The 5,117-nt window shown below is 36.7% G+C and overlaps 1 protein-coding gene and 1 long non-coding RNA gene across 4 annotated transcripts in view; one reads left to right on the forward strand and one right to left on the reverse strand.

The window, feature by feature from the left end:
* Positions 1-1,933: 1,933 nt before the first annotated feature.
* On the reverse strand, positions 1,934-3,039 carry LOC112147306. The gene is made up of 2 exons (XR_002919433.2): positions 2,536-3,039; positions 1,934-2,426 (listed from the first exon to the last, which is right to left on the reverse strand). It is a non-coding gene; the product is annotated as an uncharacterized LOC112147306 (long non-coding RNA).
* Positions 2,423-5,117, forward strand: part of exoc3l4 (exocyst complex component 3-like 4) — a 37,586-nt gene continuing 34,891 nt past the window's right edge. For all 3 annotated transcript variants that reach the window (XM_024273570.2, XM_024273575.2, XM_036209968.1), the window contains exon 1: positions 2,423-2,567. The gene's annotated coding sequence lies outside the window, so the exon portion shown is untranslated. The remainder of the gene's footprint in view (positions 2,568-5,117) is intronic.

Consider the following 5,117-nt stretch of genomic DNA (forward strand, 5'->3'; position numbering starts at 1 on the left):
CTGTTTTTTTTTCAAGTATGTATTATATTAACAAACTTAAAATAGCTGCATGGTGGTGCAGTGGTTGGCACTCTTGCCTCATAGCAAGAAGGTCCCCCAATCAAGTCCCGGGTGGGGAACTTGAAATAGATCCACCAACAGGGACCGGCTTCCTCCCATCATCCAAAAACATGCTTCATATGTTAATTGGTTACTCTAAATTCTCCCTAGGTGTGTGATTGAGGCCCTGTGACAGACTGGTGACCATGGTGTATTCTGCCTTCATCCATCAGTAGCCAGGTTAGGCTCTGGCACCCCATGTCCCTGAAAGGGACAAATGGCTGAGAAGATGAATGAAGGAACTATTAAAAACAATAAAGCAGGCTTTCTTTGTTGCAAACCATTAGAAATCTCTGATAGATCATGGGCTATCAATAGTAGAGGAAGAAATAAAATTAAATCTTAAAAAAATAAAAAGGCTTTGAGACACAGAAAACACTTTGAAAAGCATCTGCCAGTGTGGCAACATCAGTTGTACATGCACTGCTACTCCAGAGAACTGAGTTCCAATTTTCTCTTGCCTTGATTTTTTTTTTTTTTTTATGCATCGTTGCATCTCACTTAGGCATTAAAGAATACATGATTTATTAAATTTTCTATGAACTTTTCACTGTGAAAAGAAGTATTAAAACCAAGGGTTTGATAGACTACATTTATTTCATTGTGTATTACTAAACTAAACAAACTCATGTCTATAAAAAAAATACATTATAATGACGTTTAAAATCTAGAGAATTATCTCAATTTTTAAAATGAATATTTATAGTTGGTGTTGAATAATTTAGCAAGAATTAAAAAATAAGAGAAAAAGATTCAACGAAATATCAAAACTGCGCGACAAGATTTCAGATGCTGGATTTAAACACATTTCCTTCAGATAACACAAATTCTGTAGGTAGAAAAACCTGTGCTCAATTAGGTTTTCACAAAAGATTTGTTCATCCATGGATTTTTCCTAATTTTCAAACAGGAATCAAGTGTTTCTGTTGTAACAGCATGTTGGTTAGGTACTTTGATGACTATAAAAAGAGATTTTTTTATTGTCTGCAATAAAGAGAGCCTGTTTGATGTCTTAATATTTTAAACAAAAGCAACAAAAAAATACACAATAAAATATTAAAAGACAAAAAAACAAAAAAATAATAAATATGAAGCTAAACAGAACATTAAAATAAATAAATACAAAGTGACAAAATGCATAAAACATATATTTAAAATAATACATTAAAAAAAACGAAACCAAAAACCTAGTTTAAAGTAAAAAAATAAAAATGACACAAAGCATGTAATAAATAAATTTTAAAAATTTCTTAAAAAATGGCCAAAAAGAGATGGATAAACAGACAGATAAAAAACTCACTCAATCAATTACTCATTATTATTTATTTACTACTTTAAGAGCTTTTGAGTTTGAGGACGTTTTTCTTGTGTTCCTTAGACTGTTCTACACACACTAATACATTTTCTCTTGGCTGAAGCAGAGTTGGCTATGTGGAGGTCACGGAAAAACTGTATTCAGGGGACCGGCTCCAATTATGTTTTGTTTCTTTTCAAACAATGGTTGGTTGCTCGTTTGGAAATTGAATACAAATATTATAATGTTAATTTGATTGATGATTTTGTTAAAGTTTGGGCTTTCAAAAACGTTTTATGCTCTGTCAGCCGCACTGGTTTGGTGTTGAATTTTTGATGGATTATGTGTGCCGGTTCCCTTTTGTTTTGTTTGTTTTGTGTTTTGTTTTTCCTCTTTTGACCAATGAGCCACTTATATATATATATATATATATATATATATATATGTATGTATATATGTGGGGGGGTATTTAATTTGTAAAGCTGTACTTTTGCATTAAAGGTGTTTTGAAAAAAAAAAAAAACTCACTCACTCACTCAATGAAAACTAAATACATTTATTTTAATGAATGTAACCTCAACAGGGCAAAAGCCAGTCACATTTTTGCCAGTGGCAAGCCCAGGTAAATTCAGAGGGTATGTCAGGAATGGCATCCTATATAAAACATTTAAGACAAATCAAGTGGATCACAGGAGACAAGGGTATAGCAGTTAACAAATTATTTTTTTTTTTCTTGTTTGTTTGTTTTGTGCATTTTAGGGTTTGGGGAGGATTTTACACCCCAACCACTCATTATACCTAAATTTGCCCCCCAAGATTTTTTGTTTACGCCCCCAACAAGGCCTGGCGAGATCCGGCCCGGTGGTCAATACGCCGCTTTTTACGGAGCGTTTCCTGGCGATCAATGACCTCTTTTGCTTGCCATACCCATGTGAGGTGAGCTCTCAGGCTGGGAGGGAGGGGCGTCCTGTTGCGCTCCGGTGTCAACGGAGATTCATTTCTAATTGTCGATCAAACTGGTTTGACGACCGCGCTAAAAGGAAAATGAAAGTGAAGAGAGTGTCGCGGTGAACTTTCTTGTTCCACCTGAGCTGCGCAGGTAAAGAGACGTTCACGGAACATATAGGAATATCTCTACTTACCGGGAATCAAAGCTCAAACGGATCTGCTTCAGGTAAAGGAATGACCCGATCTTTGCTGGGGAGGAACGCTGCTTTCACTTGACCTTCTGAGAGGGAGGGGTCACGAGGGTGAAGGTGGTCTGTAACGTGTTGATGTTTAACCCTTCCGTTATCTTTGGGGTCCAGATGACTCCACTTTTAATGTAAATAAGCCAAGGAGAGCGGAAGGGTTAAACTAACCAGTAATGATTATTCTGCGTTAATGGTCTGTGAATTACAGGCTGTCAGGCTCGTTCGCCTCATAGTGTTGGTCGTTAATCATTAAAAGAACTTCTATTTTTCTACTTTCTGTCTTTAGTTTGCTCTATGTAGGCCTACGGGAATACTGGAAATGATTGTTATAAATGTAGATTAGTAAATAGTTGATGTAGGTACAGAAAATGTCAACTCCTCTATTATATTCTGTAGAGATCTGTGTTCAGGTGAGCATCAGATCCTTTTGTGCTCTTCTCACTTCAGGAAAAAGTCTTCTAGAACTGTTATCAAAGATGCAATAGAATTAAAATGTTTTTATGTTCACTTGTTTTTCTTGAAAACTTTATATTCATTTCAATTGAAAATGTTCTGAACAAAAATCTGTTGTTAATGTGGTTTCTGGAGAACCAGAACCTGGTGGACAGAATCACAGTTCAGATGTCACATCTGCTCTAGTTAGACACTGAACGGCCTTTACCGTGTCTGAGCAGGTCAGCTAGCCTATAGAGACCTCTCTTCCACATGCTCCAGAGGAGATTCTAGCGTTACAGACTATACACAGCCAATGTTTTTCAAATTCCATGAAAGTGTCCGTAAACCTTTTTAAGGAGAACCTCTTTATACACGGATGAAAAGAGTGTGAACTATTGGTTGGAACCAATGATGATGTAAACTTTCACCTCTCTGCTGCAGTCAGGCCGTGGTGCTCAGAACATGACGGGATGCTGGTGGAGTATCTTCCTCCCTTCTCTCCATTTTAAATCCCATTGAAGAGTTTTTCTCTTCCTGGAGGTGGAAGGTTTATGACCGGCGTCCACATAAACAAATGACCTGCTAGAGGTCATGAATGCAGCTCTGATGACATCACAGCAGAGTCTGCAGAGGGTGGATTCAGTTCTCAAGAAGATTCTTTCCTCTGTGCATTGATAGAGCTGATATTCACTGTGAAGAAAATATGTGGGCTGACAGATGAGGTTGTCTCGTTGTCCGTGATTGATTTGTAGAACTGTCTGTTTTACAGTATTTTCAGTGTCAAAACTACTTCAGGAAGGTTTACTGAGCCAAAGGGAGTTTAGTTTTATTAGTTTTTTTCCATTTGCACAATGATGCGAATGGTTGCAAATAAACAGTGTAAAGTGCATATTTAGTGTCTTTTTTAATTGAATTCTAGTTATAATATAAACTGTAATGTTGTCTTCTCATTACATAACATTGGAAACCCTTCCAGAGTAATCAGTCTCAGTGGAAACATGATGAAATCTCTTGACTTGATCGGTCAAAGGAGCTGAAGTCATGACTTCATTTTGACAACACTGATACTTTCATTGACATAAAAACTTGTTTTTGAAGCATGACCTAACCATTTTGAGCTACTGACTGTCTTTTGTGCAGTTGACTTTCCACATTGAGAAAGTGACTCGCTTTTGCAGGTTATCTATTGTGTTTTGCAGTTTGCAATAATTGTTTTGAGAAACCCCTTAGCAGTGGTGCTAACCATAATACAGTTGTGAGAAATGCACAAAAACGATTGAAAAAAGCTGTTAAGTTACCTGGTTGTGTGAAATGTGTTCCCCGCAGTCCTCCATCCCCAGGGGAGCGATGAGTTACAGCAGGAGTGTCAAACTCAATCACACAAGGAGCCAAAATCCAAAACACGCCTCTGAACAGGATAAACTTTTTTTTTTACGCTCTAAAACTACATTTTTAAAACTTTAAAACTAACTTTTAACATCATTATGAACTAGATATATAGTAGTACCTGTGATAATGCTAGTGTGAATGCTGTAAGATGAATTCGACATCTGAAGATGATAGTGCTGATAGCAGAAAACGCTGAAGCTTGTAGCTAATAACCTGTAGACAAGAAGCAAAAAAGAAAACTAGCACATGAGCCACAAGTCACTCCATCTTTGGAAACTGAAATTGTGATTCAGAAAAACAGAAGCATAAAATTGGAGCACCATCTAAATGTTTGCATTGCTTGAAGGACCTTTACTTTGTTTCTGTTAGAAATTTTCACACAGCTGGGTGGAGGTAAAGGTTTGACTTAAGAGTGTTTTGGAGCATTCTGCTTGCTTGACAGACTTTGTTTGCAGACCTGCAGACTTAGAATCTCATGTTTTCTGTAAATAAGATCAGCTCATGTGTGTCTGGATGTGACTGTACTCATAGAAACCATAAACAGAACCTCACTGCTGGTTGACTCTCGCCTGTTGAGCAGAGACCAAGATTTTTCTACACATTAAACTTGAATTTGTTCATTGTCTGATTGCTGAAAGCAATCAGAGTATGTTGTTGTAATTCTTTATTATATTTTATTATTATTCTTCTTCTTCTTCTTCTTCCAC

Source organism: Oryzias melastigma, linkage group LG22 (genome assembly GCF_002922805.2).
Source record: "Oryzias melastigma strain HK-1 linkage group LG22, ASM292280v2, whole genome shotgun sequence".
Classification (NCBI taxonomy): domain Eukaryota; kingdom Metazoa; phylum Chordata; class Actinopteri; order Beloniformes; family Adrianichthyidae; genus Oryzias; species Oryzias melastigma.